Here is a 20,915-nt window from a genome sequence, read left to right on the forward strand (position 1 = left end):
ATGGGAAGGAAGATGAAAGAGGAGGGGTGAGGTGAGTGAATTAAAAGGGATGGGTTTTCTGCCTGGCCGTTCGACGAGGCAAACGTTAACAATCTGCACTGAGTGTGGTGGGGGAGGGGAGAGAAGAGGCAGGGAGCAAGAGAGGGGAGCAGGTGGAAGCATTAATAAACACGGCACCTATTGACTTCCATCCGTGAGTCAGTCCCAAATGCAGTGAATTAGGCAGTTAGGGAATACACTCTGTACTATCCATGATGGATGGCAGAGGAGACCAGTGGCCGGACAGTAGAGAAGATGGAGCACAGAAGCCCATTCTAACATTCTGTACTATCCATGATGGAAGGCAGGACCCACTGGACACAGGTGTCAATTCAACATCTTTTCCACGTTGGCTCAACGTAATTCCGTTGAAATGACGTGGAAACAACATTGATTCAACCAGTGTGTGCCCAGCGGGAGGAGACCAGTGGCTGGACACAGGAGAAGATATGTGAAAGGCAAGGAGAAGTTAACTAATGTATGCAGTTTATTAGTTTACTCCAATTGGGGGAAGGTTGGTAGGGTTTGTAGGGAATAGTAAAGGTATATTCTTAAAAAAGTGTGTATATGTATGTATATATACACTACTGTTCAAAAGTTTGGGGTCACTTAGAAATGTCCATTAAAATTACATCAAATTGATCAGAAATACAGTGTAGACATCGTTAATGTTGTAAATGACTATTGTAGCTGGAAACGGCAGATTTTTAATGGAATATCTACATAGGCGTACAGAGGCCCATTATCCCGACCCCAGGATGCTGGCCTTCTAGGCAGAGTTGCAAAGAAAAAGTAATATCTCAGACTGGCCAATAAAATGAAAAGATTAAGATGGGCAAAAGAACACAGACATTGGACAGAGGAACTCTGTTCCCGGAGTCGCCTCTTCACTGTTGACGTTGACCCTGGTGTTTTGCGGGTACTATTTAATGAAGCTGCCAGTTGAGGACTTGTGAGGTGTCTGTTTCTCAAACTAGACACTCTAATGTACTTGTCCTCTTGCTCAGTTGTGTACCAGGGCCTCCCACTCCTCTTTCTTTTCTGGTTAGAGCTGTTCTGTGAAGGGAGTAGTACACAGTGTTGTACGAGATCTTCAGTTTCTTGGCAATTTCTCGCATGGAATATCATTCATTTCTCAGAACTAGAATAGACTGACAAGTTTCAGAAGAAATGTCTTTGTTTCTGGCCATTTTGAGCCTGTAATCGAACCCACAAATGCTGATGCTCCAGATACTCAACTAGTCTAAAGAAGGCCAGTTTTATTGCTTCTTTAATAAGCACAACAGTTTTCAGCTGTGCTAACATAATTGCAAAAGGGGTTTCTAATGATCAATTAGCCTTTTGAAATGATAAATTAGGATTAGCTAACACAATGTGCCATTGGAACACAGGAATGATGGTTGCTGATAATGGGCCTCTGTACGCCTATGTAGACATTCCATTAAAAAATCAGCCGTTTCCAGCTACAATAGTCACTTACAACATTAATTTCTGATCAATTTGACGTTATTTTAATGGACAAAACATTTACTTTTCTTTCAAAAACAAGGACATTTCCAAGTGACCCCAAACATTTGAACAGTAGTGTACGTGTATATGTATGAATGTTTATGTATGTATATATATATACAGTTGAAGTCGGAAGTTTACATACACATAGGTTGGAGTCATTAAAACTCGTTTTTAAACCACTCCACAAATTTCTTGTTAACAGACTATAGTTTTGGCAAGTTGGTTAGGACATCTACTGTGTGCATGACACAAGTAATTTGTCCAATAATTGTTTACAGACAAATTATTTCACATATATTTCACTGTATCACAATTCCAGTGGGTCAGAAGTTTACATACACTAAGTTGACTGTGCCTTTAAACAGCTTGGAAAATTCCAGAAAGTGACGTCATGGCTTTAGAAGCTTCTGATAGGCTAATTGACATCATTTGAGTCAATTGGAGGTGTAACTGTGGATGTATTTCAAGGCCTACCTTCAAACTCAGTGCCTCAGCCAAGACCTCAGAAAAAAAATTGTAGACCTCCACAATTCTGTTTCATCCTTGGGAGCAATTTCCAATTGCCTGAAGGTACCTCGTTTATCTGTACAAACAATAGTACACAAGTATAAACACCATGGGACCATGCAGTTGTCATACCTCACAGGAAGGAGACGCATTCTGTCTCCTAGAGATGAACGTACTTTGGTGCGAAAAGTGCAAATCAATCCCAGAACAACAGCAAAGGACCTTGTGAAGATGCTTGAGGAAACAGGTACAAAAGTATCTATATCCACAGTAAAACGAGTCCTATATCGCAACCTGAAAGGCCACTCAGCAAGGAAGAAGCTTCTGCTCCAAAACCGCCATAAAAAAGCCAGACTACGGTTTGCAACTACACATGGGGACAAAGATCGTACTTTTTGGAGAAATGTGCTCTGGTCTGATGAAATAAAAAAAGAACTGTTTGGCCATAATGACCATCGTTATGTTTGGAGGAAAAATGGGAGAGGCTTGCAAGCCGAAGAATACCATCCCAACTGTGAAGCATGGGGTTGGAGGCATCATGTTGTGGGGGAGGAGGAGGGACTAGTGCACTTCACAAAATTGAGGGCCTCATGAGGATGGAAAATTATGTGGATATATTGAAGCAACATCTCAAGACATCAGTCAGGAAGTTAAAGCTTGGTCGCAAATGGGTCTTCCAAATGGACAATGACCCCAAGCATACTTCCAAAGTTGTGGCAAAATGGCCTAAGGACAACAAAGGTAAGGTATTGGAGTGGCCATCAGAAAGCCCTGACCTCAGTCCTATAGAACATTTGTGGGCAGAACTGAAAAAGTGTGTGTGAGCAAGGAGGCTGACAAACCTGACTCAGTTATACCAGCTCTGTCAGGAGAAATGGGCCAAAATACACCCAACTTATTGTGGGAAGCTTATGGAAGGCTACCCGAAACGTTTGATCCAAGTTAAACAATTTAAAGGCAATGCTACCAAATACTAATTGAGTGTATGTAACCTTCTGACCCACTGGGAATATGATGAAAGAAATAAAAGCTGAAATAAATCATTTTCTCTACTATTATTCTGACATTTCACATTCTTAATATAAAGTGGTGATCCTAACTGACCTATGACAGGGAATTTTTACCAGGATTAAATGTCAGGAATTGTGAAAAACTGAGTTTAAATGTATTTATCCAAGGTGTATGTAAACTTCTGACTTCAACTGTATATATAAAAATAATAATATGTATGCATAGTATGCAGTATCATAGAAAGAAGGGAGCAGGAATGAAAGCGAGAAAGCATCTGAGGCCAGTTCATTTCAGTCTTTCTTTCCCTCCCTATCCCTTTCTCTGCTACCCTCTTTTGAGATAGATCAATGATAACATAGTCATATCTGAGGCTATAAATATTCTTCCTGTCTCTTATTCTCTCTGTCTCTCTCTCTCTCTCATATTCTCTGTCTCTCTCTTTATCCCTCTCTTCTCCCTCTCTCTTTCATCCGCTCTCTTTCTTTCCCTCCTTCTCTCGCTCTCCCTGGTTCTGCTATCACACAGACACACATACTCAGGCATACACACTACACACACTCCTCCTCTCTCTCTCCCACGCAGCTATTTTACATAATTCAAAAGTGCATTTATCCTCTCCTCTCTCCAGCCTCTCATCGCTCTCTCTTTTCTCTCCTCACTCTTCACGTTTTCACATGATCCCGTCTTTCCCTTTACTTAGTAATGTATCTTGTCTCCTCCATCCTTCTCCTTCATCCTCCTTTCATTTATCTACATTCCTTCTCTTTATCTGGTCTCTACATTCCCTCTACTTCTCAAAATGGCAATCTTTTCTCATGACTCTGCTGTCATGCTACTTTCCCTCTGCCCACGTACTGAGCTGAGCGAGCGCCTTAGGGAATGATCCTCATTGTGATGATAACCAAGTCAACGAATCACAGAGGGTTAAGACATCCAAAAGGGTGTATGTCCATTATACACAGCGGAAAATCCCAAGACCAATGAACCAACTGCTAGTCCATCATTGTCCTTTCTAAAGGAAATTTGGGTGGCACACAGAATCTTAATTTGATCACTCTTTTAATGCTGAGAATTTTCCTGCATAGCAGGACATTTTTTACTTGTAGTGTAGTTCAGCTTTAAAAAGGCTTCTTAAGTTTGTAATTTCCACTTAAAAATGTCTGACTTGATTTGCCCTCGTGAAAAATGTATAAACCTCTACAAAAATGTCCATTAGTTATAATCCACATAATAATTGATATTTCCTCTTGCTCCAGGATTGTTTTCCTGCTGTAGCAAATCGGCTCAAATTAAGATCCTACATCTGTATTGAGGTAGTTATCATACTAAGGGACCTGAGTTTTTCTAACCGCATAGCCTGACTAGGAAAACTACAGGCACTAGTCACCCTGGTGTCATGACAGAGACAAACGTCACTATTAGGGGCCAGAGTTTTTCTTGACTATGTAACCTTTTCCTGGTCAGTTCACATAATTAGGAATTATCAGGACAATAGTCATTATGTATGCACTCCAAATACAGCCCCAGTCAAAATGCAACATAAACTAAGAGGTGCATAATTTCTTCCTGGAACTATTGTTCCCAAAACAAATTAGTTTTCCAAGAGCAAGTAGACTGTAGCCATGTCTGAGTAGCTACATGAAAATTCAGCTGGCATCCCTCCTAACAGTCCTAAGGTGTGACTGCTCTGTGGTTTTAGCTAGCTATACATTTAGATTAGCTGGAGCCAGTCAGCAATTTGGCATCGTGCTCTCTCCCTGATGGTGAAAACTTTGTCCTTTGTTGCCAATTTAGATTCATAAGATTATCTGAAAATATTGGTGTTATGGAGGATTTCATTAGGCAAAACCTTTGATTTGTTTGGAGATCTACCAAGTCGTTTTCTTTACTATTTGCAACGCTTAGTCTACTATGTGAAAGAGATTATTCAAAAAGACAGCAAATATTATTCTTATGAATGTTTTTTCTGTGTGTGTATGACTGACTGTAAAGGCTGGTTGAGTCACGCTTAATTTGGATCATCCAGATAATCCATCTGTAGATGCTCTACAGATCAACAAACTACCTGTTGATAAGCAACTGCTTACTAAGGTTACAGTTAGGGTTAGGTTAAGAATAATGGTTACGTAATGGTTAAGGTTAGGGCTAGTGTTATGGTTAGGGTTAGTAGATAGTTAGTTGGAATGTTGCTGATAGTCTGTAGAGCATCTACAGATGGACTATCCAAATAAAGTGTTACCGCTGGCTGTCATGGGTTACCCCTCTTGAAATCTTTGGGTGTTGTGTTCTGATATGATTGGCTAATGAAGCCTTTTGTTCGATTTGAAAGTGCACAGAGCCTTGCAGCGTGACGGTGAGTTTACGGAAATAGGAAATAGTTCAGCAAGGTCGTTCCGTATCTGCTGTTCACCACCATTGGCCTTCACTCAAAGCTCTCAAATCACAGAGGGAAGCCAAACCTGACATTGTGGAAGTGTTTATACTCAAAGTGTTTATACAATAAAGGTTCCGATGCTTCCGTACCAACAGAACAAACCCTTGAGATGCCCTTAGCATAACGCTTGCTAGGCAACACAACAATCATTTGGCAAAGGCTGAGTGTCATTTGGCTCAGTAAATTAAGAAAAGAATGCACATGTTTGCTAATGATTATGAACAAAAACCTTAAATATACCTGATAGGCTGCAGTTATTCATAAGAGCTTCGTGTATAAGAAAACACAATGATAATATTACTAGGATTGATGATCCGTTTCGCTACAATATTTTAGTAATATAAAGTCTACATTATATTTATTACACCACTTTTTTTCTCATTAGGGCAAATTTTGCAATCGCTGAGCAAGGATTTCTGCCCCATTTAAACATAAAGTGTTAATTGCTTAATCTACAAAGAAACAGTATTACGGTCTTGTGATTTTGAGTCATTGCGGTTTGACCTCCAAAAGTGGATATTTCAAAGCTTTACAAATGCCAACAGTCTTTGTTCCAATTCCTTAGTGATATGCAAACTTACAAGAAAGGATCTAAGGCAGTGTAGTGCAGTGTAGTGCAGTGTAGTGAATACTAACCTCCACTAATGTACTGTAGGGCTACGTTCCAATGACCATACTAGCATACTACTTAGCATATCAATCAAATTTCAATCAAACGTATTTATAAAGCCCTTCTTACATCAGCTGATGTCACAAAGTGCTGTAGAGAGACCCAGCCTAAAACCACAAACAGCAAGCAATGCAGGTGTAGAAGCATACTACTTGCCCAATGCTTTAGCATACTTCATTCTAGATGGTATGCTTGTGCGTAACAGAGCTACAATATATAACTGACCAGAGACAACATACTATGGACAATTTTCTGTTCTATATTGAAAAAGGAAAAACCTGCACTTTTTTCTTTTTTGACTATTCCTTTTGAACCAGGCACCCACATACTTTTAATTACCACAAACATTTCCTCCTGCTACAATTTTCTGCTCTAGAAATGACACAAGCAGTGATCAAATGTACATCCTTTAGGGTCTCTGCTACCCGGGATCCTTGGGACGTCCCTACACCATTGAAGTTGACATTTGAAATGGTTAAGGTAAGAGTTAAGGTAAGGAACTGACCCATCCTTTAGTGGTGTGCAGTGCCAGTATAAAGGAAATGGAGCCCACACACTCATAAGCTCTACCACGTACCTTTATTCACAAACATACCTTGACGGTGGAGCTTATGAGTGTACGGGCTCCATTTTTTTTATACATATCAAACGTAACCACATATCCTCACTTGTTTAGTCATGTCCATGTGTTACTATAACACTTCATGCTCAGAGTGTGGAGACAAGATGAGTAGGTTGAAGTTGCTTCTAAACACCGATACAGGGTCAGATCTTTTTTCATCCCTACAAGGTCAAGGTTATGATGAATAGATTAGTAATCTGATCCGAGATCTGTTGTTAGCGCAACTTCTACCTTAAGTGGAGACAAATGAGCGGCGTGAATTGTGTGATCTTTTGCAGTAGCACCAGTATTATTTGTGTCCTATACGAACCCCTTAATGGTGTTCAGCAATAATCGACCACATTAAATATTTATTTATGATTATGCGTTAAAAAGCCATCCGTAAAAGGGACTCAATAGGTCCATTTCATTCAATTTCTCACCCAGTCCCTTTTGATCCAAACCCGGGCTCTTTATTTAGTTTCCATGGCAACATTTTCCAAGTACCTTGCATTTGAGTTACAGACACATAACAAAGCCAGCGAACAGAAAAGACACATAGGACCCTATAAACTACATCCTACACACTCACCTCCAAACGCTAAGCAACAGAGGGAGGAAACATGCTCCAAATGTGGGGGAAATGAAAATCTATAGTCATGCTGATATCATTTGGTTTTTGTTCATGATATCTGGGGTATACAGTGTCTAGTACTATCATTACTGAAATGACAGACAAATGCAAAGCAGTAAAAAACGTATTGCCTTAGACTGACTTAAATAGTATAGTAGCATATGAAATAGTACTATACTAGGCATTACATAATGAAGGGAGGGTTAGAGGAACGTATAGAGGAGAAAGCAATAGTGTCCTCTGTCTTCTGTTACTACATCTGATTTTAACCCATAGAACCATTTACATTGAGAACGTGTTCACGGATACAATAGGATGCACATGATGTGTGCGTTCATGTGCAATTGTGCATGCGTTTGTATACACCGCCTACAGCATACATGATGCCAATGACGCACGCGCGCATGTGCCTGTGTGCATACGGTACAGTTTGCACTGTCATGCACATGCATGTGTGAACATGTCAGTTTGCATTGGCATGTGTTTGTGCGTGTGAAATGGTGCACTCTTTTCCTTCTGAATGTAAATCTGATGTCAAGCCGAAAGCTGAAGATGAAACGTGTGGGTGGCAACAGCTTCCAGCTTAGTCCCTCAGAGAGAGAGGATGGGGAGGGTGGGAGGGAGGGAGGGAGGGAGGGTGGGTGGGTGGGTGGGTGAGTGAGTGAGTGAGTGAGTGAGTGAGTGAGTGAGTGAGTGAGTGAGTGAGTGAGTGAGTGACTGAGTGACTGAGTGACTGAGTGATGGATGGATGGATGGATGGATGGATAGAGTGAGAACGAGTGGGAGGGACAGAGCAAGACGGAGTAAAGGTAGAGAGAGAGAGAGAGAGAGAGAGAGAGAGAGAGAGAGAGAGAGAGATGGAGAGAGAGATGGAGTACAAGAGCCAGAGTGATGGAGGCTGGAGAGGGAGTGGGTGTCTATAAGGTGCTGAAATGCTGTGGGCCTTTTTTGTATGTTTTCCATTGTGTTGATAGAATTCTGGTCTGCAGACCTGTTAGCTTTTGATCCAAGAATTGTAACTCTAAATGTAGGATAGTCTCTCCTGTGTGCAACATACACTATACTCCATTGCAGTTCTATGCTGATCTTTCTTGACATATTTCAACACACTTAGGTCACGACTCTACATGTATGACCATGCCTTAGAGGATGTCTGAGCCATAGACATAGAATCTATAGAACCGATATCCTCATTCAAGTCAACGTTCCGTTATGGGTAATACTGAGTGTACCAATGAGTAAGCTATACTGTCAAACTGACTTGGCATTACCAATTCTAATTCTTTATTTCTATGGTATGCGCACTTAGGAGTAATTTCTGAGTTTTAATTGATGAATGATTTAACAGATAAACAAACAATGTCTAGCTTTTAGGCTTGCCACTTAGCAGGCAGCGGCAGTTTACTTAGTGTAATTTGATGCATGTCAGAAAGGATACGTTGTCATGGCAATAAAATATTCCTATTTTTCAACTAGATATCCAGAATGAGCATGTTCTACTCTTGACCTAGCTCTAGCCAATCAGGGCCAATAATAAAGAGGGAGGTAGCCTTGTAAGATTTAAAGTTATAGTTCACCCTAAAATCTAAGTTTGCTAGATGTTTTCAGACCTCAAAGTGGTTTGATCTGAGTTTAGGGTGAACTATCACCTTAAACTTGCACAACTCAAGTGTTTCATCTTATATTGGTGCAATATGTTAAAATCTTCTTACTATTTGGGAAAGTATAAAAGTGGACTGTAATACATGAACAGTGGATCATGACAACATGCTTTCATGTGTGCATGACACAACAAAACGAGATGCCTATTCAATCCAATAGCCTGTTCCTACTGTATAGAACCTGAATAGAATCTGGTGAATGCAACATACTTGGTCATGACCAAAATGGGACAGGAAACATCGGATGATGACTTTGGTTCCTACCTAAGAAAGAAGACGGTGTTGGTTCCTACCTAAGAAAGATGAGAGGTGTTGTGCTGTGATCCTAGACCTCTAAAGTATCTTCAGATGTCCAAAGTCTATTCAGCCCACAATAAAAAAATGGAGGCAATTCGAAGCAAATTTTAGATATCCAAATTTGTCTTGAGTTACCATAGTTTTCCACGGGTTTTAGTGTCTGTTTGATATTGTTGTCGTTGTCACATTCCTTTGGGCCCAAACTTGCTGTAAATCAATACTCCTCCACTATGCCTTGACATTAGTGTCTATGAATAATTAAATACATTGGTGTCAGTGAGTATCTGCTAACACTGGACGTGATTGTGAATGTGTGTCATGGCATTTGCATGATAGCCTAAGTGCATTCGTCTGGGTTGCTGTCAAGCAGGTGAGTGCCTCACCCTTTGAGTTCAGCATCTGCAGGTCTGAGACTATGAGTTGGCCATACAGATATATTGCTCAGGCAGTGCTTGAGGTCAATTCTCAAGCAAAGAATCCGATTTAAATAACACCAGCAAGCAAAGACGGTAGAATATATTCTAATCAAAAACGAATATACAGCCAAATAACTGAAACAGCCAAATAACTATCAACAACTTTGTCTACACATTAAATATTCAACACATAAATACACATATAAATGACTTAATTACCAGACTTTACTATCCAGGCATCTTGAAATAGGAATCTCTAGATCAACTTAACGTTTCACTCATGAAAAAAATCTGTTCTAACTCAGTGATATAAATATGAGAGATTTTTACAAGTGCGATTTAGGAGGGGGGAAATGAATAGCCTTACTCATGGCATTTGTGTATAGGTCAAGGACGTGAGGCAGTAGTCTTCTCATAAGGCGCAGTGTCTAAACTTCAAGCTGTATACTTTTGAAAAGTGCTCATAAATATATTTATCATGACCTTAAAGTGCCACATGTAAGCTCACAGAGAATAAGGATGATTTTCTTCCCCACACATAAATAAACACCACAATATTAGCTATCTAGGCTATACTTGATTCGATTTGTAGACGTCTCTTACAGTAGTATATCCATACGGAAAAAATATGAAGAATTAGAAATAGGCTATGTCTCCAAAATCAGCGACTGTTATAATTCCTCACGGATGTATGGTTCATTCTTCCACCACCTCCCCCCAGCCAAGCTCTCCAGCACCGGCAGCGGCTGTTCCGCGGCGGGCAGTCGCGCTGAGAGCTCCTCTTCCCCGGCCTCTCCCTGTCCCCTCGCACCGTTGCCCTCGCCCCCAATCCCACGGCCGTTTCCTCGGTAACCTACAGAATATCTACTGAGGCGAATTTCTCTCATGTTTTGGTTGTAATTGAGCAATGGTTTTTAAGGGCTGTATGCCTTCTATCCCCAAAATGATGTTGTCCAGGTGTGTAGGATATATTTTCTACAAGACCTCAATTTCTATTTTGGAAAAATAAAATAATGATTAAAATAAAGAATAATAATACACTTTTTCGTTAATTCAATGTTTTGTAGTTTTTGTTTTTTACATAAGCATATCAACCCATGACATCTGCAGCTGTGTGTGTGTGTGTGTGTGTGTGTGTGTGTGTGTGTGTGTGTGTGTGTGTGTGTGTGTGTGTGTGTGTGTGTGTGTGTGTGTGTGTGTGTGTGTGTGTGTGTGTGTGTGTGTGTGTGTGTGTGTGTGTGTGTAGGGAGGGGGGGGGGGGGGAGCGGTGCGCGAAGTCCGCCTATCCTGTGTGCCAATTATTGGATATAGGCTAGTGCGCGTTCGGATGCGCTCCGACAAGTCCTAATCTTATGCAGGGGGAAAGATATTCGAAGTCCTCTTTCCGTTGATAGACCGATGCTTTCTTAGTTCCCAAATCGGCAGAGAATATTGAACTAGCAACAGAGCAGATGCTGTGCCAGCGCCTGGTCAGACTACCCTTGCAAGTACAGGAAGGACGAATCATTGGTGACCATCAAAATGCAAACGTCATAAAAAAAAATAACAGCGAAACAGCAACACATCAACGAAAGTGAGCAGTGTCCTACAGCATGGAATAACCGTGTGAATATTTCCAAATTAGCATCCCTTATCCAGTTGCTAGAAATTATAGTACATCCTCAAGTAATCCGCCTCTCCTTCGATGGAAGTCCTATTCAATCTATGTCGAACGAGATTGTATCACACAGGTGTATATGGTTGGAGCAGCACTTATGCCTTGCCTTGCTTTGCCTTCACATCTCCCTCTCTCTTGCTCTATCTCAGTTTTGTTAAAGGGATAGGACAGCGATGTTTTGAAAGGGTGTGGGAGTCGCGTAATGGAGTGATTTTAAGTACAGTACTAGTATGAGGTGCCCAGAATGCTCTCTCTCTCGCTCTCGCTCTCCCTCTCTCTCTCTCTCTCTCTCTCTCCACCCCCTTTCTCACTCTCTTCCTGCCCCCTCTCACACACACACATCTGGGAGAATGAGAGGTTCAGAACTAGGGGCAAGTGTGTGGGAGGCATGAGCGTAACAATATGACTATGACACTGAAAGCTGCAACCCGCTCATGCATACAGAAAAACACACACAGAGACACAAGAGAAATCTGGGGTAGGTGCAATGGTTTCAATGCACATAACTGGATGTATCATGGAAAGAAAGACAATGATAAGTACCCAAACACATCTGTAATGGTGACAAAACGCTATCACAATCTTCACGTAGACCTACATCAAAGCACAATTTGCGGTACTCTTTTATCACCAACAGCTAAAAAGCCAGCCATTTTTTAAATTTCAGTCACTTAAGACATTGCTAGTGATGGCACTTTATAGTATATTTAAAGCAATCGGTATTTCCAAAGGGGTAAAGGGTGACTTAGATCTGTTTCCATGACAACTGTAAGCTTGGGCCAACTTTTTAACCCATCGCATTACAGATAGTAAGTCACTGAGCTATTAGAATTACAGGGATTGGTTAATTTAAGTATTGCATAAAACAATTTACTACACCCCCTCCCACACACACACACACAGATTTTCTCTCCCACACTTCCCCCTCTCTCTGCCTCTCTCTTACTCTCTCTCTTTTGCATTCTCTCTAACTGTCTGTGTGTCTGCTCTATAATTATTTCCATGGTTACCATTAGTGATGTGAACCTAAGGAGGATGTACTATTGTAGTAATCTTTCCCTCTCTCTCACCACTGTCATTTACTTTTTTCACATCCCTTGCTTACTCCATGCAATACAAATGTCCAACCCGTTCCCATAGTTCTCTCTCCATCAGAAAGGATAGGGGAAGAGGAATGATATGAAACAAGGACACACTTGAAGCGTGCACCGTGCCACTTGGCTAGGTGGAGTGCCAAGGCTGAAGAGTAAACTGGGATGTTGGCAGTGGTGGGCACAGGCACAGGAACTTGGGAAACTGGGAACACATTGGAGCCACAGACACAGTTTACAGTACAGTACAGTACAGTACACGCATGCACGCATGCACGCACACACGCACAGTGCAAGCAGGCATATAAACACACACACAATTACAGTGCAGTATACACAACACAAGCCCACGCATTCTCTTGCATGTGAAGACATTTGCATGGATGTTCGCACACCTTCTGTACATACCCTACGGCCTCACACCCATAACACATGCATCGCCTTGACTCATTTACCACATCCCATTCACTCACCATATGGTGTGAATAATGTATCTCCCCATCTCCCATCCATTCTTACTCTATAACTTACTGATAGACCAAGTATATGAGCTCCTTTCTAGCTTCACAGAGCGCGGTGGAGCCTTTAGGTGACAGTCAGTCAGTGGGAGTGTTGGCCTGACAACACCGGTATTCTGTCTCTGGAAAACCACGTGCCTCTGGAGCTGCAGCACACGGCTGTGTGCAAATATTCAATTAAGATCCTGGCTAGTGCAGCTGGAGAGCCTGGTAACGACACTCTACGTGTGAGAACAGAGCCAGAGAGCTGAGATATAATAGATATACAATACATACCTATAGGGGCATTGAGATAAAGGTGTTAGAGACCGGCAGAGAGAGGGGGGAGAAAAACAGAGAGATGGAGAGAGAGAGAGACAGATAGACAGACAGAGAGAGAAAGGGGGGAGAGAGAGAAACAGAGAGATGGAGAGATAGAGAGACAGACAGAGGGAGAGACAGACCGAGAGAGAGAGAGACAGAGAGCGAGAGAGAGAGAGACAGACCGAGAGAGAGGTCCGTGGGGCGGCGCACAATTGGCATAGCGTCGTCCGGGTTAGGGAGGGTTTGGCCGGTAGGGATATCCTTGTCTCAGTATGTAAAAAATGTAATGAAATGTAAAAAATAAAAAATAAAATAAAAAAATAAATGTAATAAAATGTATGCACTCTACTGTAAGTCGCTCTGGATAAGAACGTCTGCTAAATGACTAAAATGTAAAAATGAGACAGACCGAGAGAGCGAGAGAGAGAGAGACAGACGAGAGAGAGAGACAGACAGAGAGCGAGAGAGGGGGGGAGAGGGAGAGATAAACAGGGAGATGCGAGAGATAGAGAGAGAGAGAGAGACATACCGTAGACAGAGAAAGAGAGAGGAGCTAGAGCAAGCTCTAATACAATTTGTACTACACGAAGGAACGTTGGCCATCATAACGACATATAATATCCATTATAGTGTTAGAATTTCAAAAATCTATTTCATAGCTCCATAGAGTTATGATTTCAAGAAGACCACACCGCACTGTCCTTATATTTCTCAGCAACACTCTCCAGTCAATAGCTATTTTTGCCTCTTTTGTGTAAGCGGATGTACTGGCATTAATGCTCTTGTATATGACGTGAGGACCAAGGTTGTTTTACCTTTGCTTGGTCGCTTTCTTCAACTCCTAACTCCCTCCATTTCAACGCCCTCCATTTAATTATGTACAGTACAGCAGTAACAAGTGCTGATTCTTGGCTATTGACGAATCACAGACTAATTTGTAGCAACTGGCATGCACCTATTTGAGATGCACAAAGAGCAAAAGCATGCATTCATATGCAAAGGGAGAGAGTCATGGTCTATGAAAGCCATAAGGGAGAGAAATGATTGACATCTTGCGTTAGAGATATGGTCCTTTGGATTGGTTCAGCATTGGCTGTTGGGGTTGCCGGTACATACAGTACTAGTCTGAGTCGCGGGGGGATGTAGGAGCATACTAGACTTAGTCGCGGAGGGGGTGTCGGAACATACTAGACTGAGTTGCGAGGGGGTGTCGGAGCATACTAGACTGAGTCGCGAGGGGTGTCGGAGCATACTAGACTGAGTCGCGAGGGGGTGTCGGAACATACTAGACTGAGTCGCGAGGGGTGTCGGAACATACTAGACTGAGTCGCGGGGGGGTGTCGGAACATACTAGATTGAGTCGTGGGGGGGTGTCGGAACATACTAGACTGAGTCGCGAGGGGTGTCGGAGCATACTAGACTGAGTCGCGGGGGGGTGTCGGAGCATACTAGACTGAGTCGCGGGGGGGTGTCGGAACATACTAGACTGAGTCGCGGGGGGGTGTCGGAACATACTAGACTGAGTCGCGAGGGGTGTCGGAACATACTAGACTGAGTCGCGAGGGGGTGTCGGAACATACTAGACTGAGTCGCGAGGGGGTGTCGGAACATACTAGACTGAGTCGCGAGGGGTGTCGGAGCATACTAGACTGAGTCGCGAGGGGTGTCGGAGCATACTAGACTGAGTCGCGAGGGGGTGTCGGAACATACTAGACTTAGTCGCGAGGGGGTGTCGGAACATACTAGACTGAGTCGCGGGGGGGTGTCAGAACATACTAGACTGAGTCGCGAGGGGGTGTCGGAACATACTAGACTGAGTTGCGAGGGGGTGTCGGAACATACTAGTCTGAGTTGCGGGGTTCGCTGTGTAGTGAATCATGGCATTTATTTCCCATAAGAATATGCTGCTCTACTACAGCTCTGGAACCCATTTCATGTCAGGAGAAGGTGTTGATGTTCTGTGTGTGTGTGTGTGTGTGTGTGTGTGTGTGTGTGTGTGTGTGTGTGTGTGTGTGTGTGTGTGTGTGTGTGTGTGTGTGTGTGTGTGTGTGTGTGTGTGTGTGTGTGTGTGTGTGTGTGTGTGTGTGTGTGTGTCAGGGGCTTAGGCACGGGTGGGGCTGGGTGGTGATTTCAATAAAATCCTTAAGCTTCCAGATGAATCCCCAACTGGGATGTTAGCTACCACTTCCCAAAACAGAAAACTGCCAGTAAGGATTGGCGACTCGTATGTTACATCTACAGTGGGGAATGCAGCCCCTGTTAGGCGCAACTTGGATTTACAGGCATAAAGGAACGAGATATTGGACAGACAACTTATGGAACTCAACAGTCGTTTTCAGAACGATGCATATGGGATAATGAAGAAGGCCGCAACTGCCTGCCTTCCCTGATCGGTCTCATTTGGTCAAATGGCAGTGATACAGCCACCCAGTGCCCATTATGACATTTCTGCAGAGATAACTACTCTTTTGGTACAGCAGTTTAAACGAAAGGTGCGAAAGGTACAATCAGGCTGGCTATTTAAAAAATATATATATTTGTAGTAACCTATTCGCCAATAATGCGATAGGTGCACTTGATTCATCTGCCCTGCATGCCAGGTAAGCGAAGTGTTCCCATTTTTAACCATTTTATTTGTCTGACGATACAAACTCTGCCTACGCAGAGGGCTAAGAGAGCTAAATCAGGTGCACCTGTAGGCATTCCGCTGGTTAATTGGATAGCTTAGATCAGGGGTTTTCAAACTTTTGGGGGCCGGGGACACCTTTTGTGAAATCAAATTAGTCAGGGAACCCTTCATAATCAGAACACAACTCCAGTGAGATAAGAATAGCATACCATAAGCTTTACTATGACTTCGGCTGTCACGTTCCTGACCTGTTTTCTGTTGTTTTGTATGTGTGTGATGGTCAGGGCGTGAGTTTTGGGTGGGCAGTCTATGTTTTCTGTTTCTATGTTGGTTTTGGGTTGCCTGGTATGGCTCTTAATTAGAGGCAGGTGTTTTGCGTTTTCCTCTAATTGAGAGTCATATTAAGGTAGGTTGTTCTCACTGTTTGTTTGTGGGTGATTGTCTTCCGTGTCAGTGTATGTGCGCACCACACGGGACTGTTTCGTTGTCGTGAGTTTATGTAGTCTGTTCCTGTTCGTGCGTTCTTCATGTTTTATGTAAGTTCTCTCGTTCAGGTCTGTCTACTTCGTTTTGTTGTTTTTTGTAAAATTATCAAGTGTTCTTCGTGTGTTTAGTTTCGTCTTGTTAAATAAAGTTCATTATGTATTCACAACCCGCTGCATTTTGGTCAAATCCTTGCTACTCCTCTTCGGATGAGGAGAAGGAGGAACCACGTTACAGAATCACCCACCAAACCCAGATCAAGCAGCGGGTTAATGGACAGCAACGACAGCGCACGAAGCAGGATTTATGGTCTTGGGAGGAGATCATGGAAGGAAAGGGACCATGGGCTAAAGTGGAGGTGAATCACCGCCCATGGGAACAGCTGGAGGCAGCTCGGAGAGCGGAGGAGACCGGAGATAGGAACCGGCATTATGAGGGGACACGTCTAGCACGGAAGCCCGAAAGGAAAAGCCCGTGAGTACTACCCAAAAATTTCTTGGGGGGGTGGCTAAGAGGTTGTGGGCCGAGGGCAGGTAGGAGACCTGCCCCCACTTCCCAGGCTAACCGTGGAGAGCGGGAGTATGGGCAGACACCGTGTTATGCAGTAGAGCGCACGGTGTCTCCTGTACATGTGCATAGCCCAGTGCGGGTTATTCCACCTCCCCGCACTGGTAGGGCTAGATTGGGCATTGAGCCAAATGTCATGAAGCCGGCCCTACATATCTGGCCACCAGTACGTCTCCTTGGGCCGGCTTACATTGCACCAGCCTTACGCATGGTGTCCCTGGTTCGCCTACATAGCCCGGTGCGGGTTATTCCACCTCCCCGCACTGGTCGGGCGACGGGGAGCATTCAACCAGGTAAGGTTGGGCAGGCTCGGTGCTCAAGGGAGCCAGTACGCCTGCACGGTCCGGTATTTCCGGCGCTACCTCCTCGCCCCAGCCCAGTACCACCAGTTCCGGCACCACGCACTAAGCCACCTGTGCGTCTCCAGAGCCCTGTTCCTCCTCCACGCACTCTCCTGATGGTGCGTGCCCTCAGCCCGGTACCTCCAGTTCCGGTACCACGCACCAGGCCTATAGTGCGCTTCGAGAGGTCAGTGTGCCCTGTCCCTGCCTCCCCGCACTAGCCTTGAAGTGCGTGCCGTCATCCCGGTACCTCCAGTTCCGGCACCACGCACCAGGCCTACTGTGCGTCTCAGCAGGGCAGAGTCGGCCGTCTGCCCAACGCTTTCTACACTGCCTGTCTGCCCAGCTCCGTCTGAGCCATCTGTCTGCCCAGCGCCGTCTGAGCCATCTGTCTGCCCAGCGCCGTCTGAGCCATCTGTCTGCCCAGCGCCGTCTGAGCCATCCGTCTGCCCAGCGCCGTCTGAGCCATCTGTCTTCCCAGCGCCGTCTGAGCCATCTGTCTGCCCAGCGCCGTCTGAGCCATCTGTCTGCCCAGCGCCGTCTGAGCCATCCGTCTGCCCAGTGCCGTCTGAGCCATCTGTCTGCCCAGCGCCGTCTGAGCCATCCGTCTGCCCAGCGTCATCTGAGCCATCTGTCTGCCCAGCGCCTTCTGAGCCATCCGTCTGCCCAGCGCCTTCTGAGCCATCCGTCTGCCCAGCGCCTTCTGAGCCATCCGTCTGCCCAGCGCCTTCTGAGCCATCCGTCTGCCCAGCGCCTTCTGAGCCGCCCGTCTGTCCCGAGCAATTAGAGCCGTCCGTCAGTCAGGAGCCGCTAGAGCCGTCCGTCAGTCAGCAGCTGCCAGAGCCGCCAGCCAGTCAGGAACTGCCAGAGCCGCCAGCCAGTCAGGAGCTGCCAGAGCCGCCAGCCAGTCAGGAGCTGCCAGAGCCGCCAGCCAGTCAGGAGCTGCCAGAGCCGCCAGCCAGTCAGGAGCTGCCAGAGCCGCCAGCCAGTCAGGAGCTGCCAGAGCCGCCAGCCAGTCATGAGCTGCCCTCCAGTCATGAGCTGCCCTCCAGTCATGAGCTGCCCAACAGTCATGAGCTGCCCAACAGTCATGAGCTGCCCTACAGTCATGAGCTGCCCTACAGTCATGAGCTGCCCTCCAGTCATGAGCTGCCCTTCAGTCATGAGCTGCCCAACAGTCATGAGCTGCCCTTCAGTCATGAGCTGCCCTTCAGTCATGAGCTGCCCTTCAGTCATGAGCTGCCCTACAGTCATGAGCTGCCCTACAGTCATGAGCTGCCCTACAGTCATGAGCTGCCCTACAGTCACGAGCTGCCACTCAGTCCGGAGCTGCCACTCAGTCCGGAGCTGCCACTCAGTCCGGAGCTGCCACTCAGTCCGGAGCTGCCACTCAGTCCGGAGCTGCCAGAGTCCCTCAGCCAGGACCTGCCAGAGTCCCTCAGCCAGGACCTGCCAGAGTCCCTCAGCCAGGACCTGCCAGAGTCCCTCAGCCAGGACCTGCCAGAGTCCCTCAGCCAGGACCTGCCAGAGTCCCTCAGCCAGGACCTGCCAGAGTCCCTCAGCCAGGACCTGCCGCCCCTTATCCCGGTGCTGCCCCTTATCCCGGTGCTGCCCCTTATCCCGGTGCTGCCCCTTATCCCGGTGCTGCCCCTTATCCCGGTGCTGCCCCTTCATTTAGGTGGTTTTAGTTGGAGGGTGGTCATTGGGAGGGGGAGACAGAAGCGGGGAGTGACTATGGTGGTGTGGGGACAGCGTCCGGAGCCTGAGCCACCACCGTGGTCAGATGCCCACCCAGACCCTCCCCTGGACTTTGTGCTGGTGCACCCGGCGTTCGCACCTTGAGGGGGGGGGTTCTGTCACGTTCCTGACCTGTTTTCTGTTGTTTTGTATGTGTGTGATGGTCAGGGCGTGAGTTTTGGGTGGGCAGTCTATGTTTTCTGTTTCTATGTTGGTTTTGGGTTGCCTGGTATGGCTCTTAATTAGAGGCAGGTGTTTTGCGTTTTCCTCTAATTGAGAGTCATATTAAGGTAGGTTGTTCTCACTGTTTGTTTGTGGGTGATTGTCTTCCGTGTCAGTGTATGTGCGCACCACACGGGACTGTTTCGTTGTCGTGAGTTTATGTAGTCTGTTCCTGTTCGTGCGTTCTTCATGTTTTATGTAAGTTCTCTCGTTCAGGTCTGTCTACTTCGTTTTGTTGTTTTTTGTAAAATTATCAAGTGTTCTTCGTGTGTTTAGTTTCATCTTGTTAAATAAAGTTCATTATGTATTCACAACCCGCTGCATTTTGGTCAAATCCTTGCTACTCCTCTTCGGATGAGGAGAAGGAGGAAGCACGTTACATCGGCAGTGCATGGCTGGACAAACCAAGTCTCGGGCCCGGGGAAGCAACGTCTTGTCATCGGAGAGAACATCTTCCAGTTTTCAAGCTAATTTCCTGCAATTCTACACATTTTGTCATGTTGCAGAGATATTTGTTGTTATTGCAGCTTTAAAGCTAATATCCTACAATTCTATACATTTTTTCATGAGGCAGAGAGAAAATGGTGCAGTTTTAAAGCTTAAATTACAGTGTATTTATGTTGTTGTTGTTTTTATTTTGGGGGAAGATACAATTAGTGGAGAATAGGCTTATTGTGGATACCAATATCCCTGTAAACCTACTAGGCCCATGTTGCCCAGGGTTAGGAGCATACATTGTAGATTCATAATATTCCATTGTATATTATTTTTGAGAACCCCTGGCTTAGATCACCATGTCTACAGCAGCTTCGACGAGCCCACAATTTAAATTGATACTGACTGTAGAGTAGGCTACTATAAGATTTCAAAAGCATGCCTAGAGAGAGATTATCAAAGAATACAGCAAAGGGTTTGTTATGAGTGTTTATTTATTTATTATTCAGCACGGCAACGCTGTTTTCATTCAACACTTTCAGAAATCATGAAATACATTTCTCCCCTTCCACTCGCACTCTCCCCCTCCGCTGAGACTGACCGTCAGTCCAGTGAAATAGTTATTTCAATTTATGCTCGAATGTGCCTGGCAAGTAGTAGGCTACACCAGCTGACCTATTACCAGTGCTATCAAATAGCCTAGCTCAGTGGCGATTTTAGCATGTAAATCTTGTTGGGGCAAGCACATTTTTATTTTTTTAATGCATGCCAGCTAAGCCACTACATAACACAACACTAAACAATACATTAATTGCACTATAACAGTGACAAACGGTGCCCACAAACTGTTAGGGCCTACATAAAAATGTCCCAACAGCAGAGCTTTCTTTTCACCACTATGGGGTGATTTACCACCACTACACCTGGCTATCAGCAGAGCCTTGTCGAGCAGCGAAACAATTCATTCAACCTCATTTACTGGCTGACTTGCTTAAACAAATGTGGTTTCTACTGGCAATTGAGATGTACAAACCAGAGCACAAGGGAACGATGAGCGGATAAGAGGCCATCCATAATTTTGATTAAGACATTAACGAGACAGCTAAGACCGACGTTGTCAATATAACTACATATCAGAACTTTTGAAATG

The 20,915-nt window shown here is 44.7% G+C and overlaps 1 protein-coding gene across 14 annotated transcripts in view; it reads right to left on the reverse strand.

Annotated features, from left to right (window-relative positions):
* LOC129837290 (ras/Rap GTPase-activating protein SynGAP-like) overlaps positions 1-20,915 on the reverse strand; it is a 109,110-nt gene that overhangs the window by 37,830 nt on the left and 50,365 nt on the right. Inside the window, exon 1 of one of the 14 annotated variants that reach the window (XM_055903330.1) lies at positions 9,363-10,946. The exons of 12 other annotated variants lie outside the window; for them this stretch is intronic. The gene's annotated coding sequence lies outside the window, so the exon portion shown is untranslated. Of the gene's footprint in view, positions 1-9,333; positions 10,947-20,915 lie in introns of those variants that run through there. One more of the 14 variants, XM_055903331.1, reaches the window with a different exon arrangement.

The sequence above is a fragment of the Salvelinus fontinalis genome, chromosome 38 (genome assembly GCF_029448725.1).
Source record: "Salvelinus fontinalis isolate EN_2023a chromosome 38, ASM2944872v1, whole genome shotgun sequence".
NCBI classification, from domain to species: Eukaryota; Metazoa; Chordata; class Actinopteri; order Salmoniformes; family Salmonidae; genus Salvelinus; species Salvelinus fontinalis.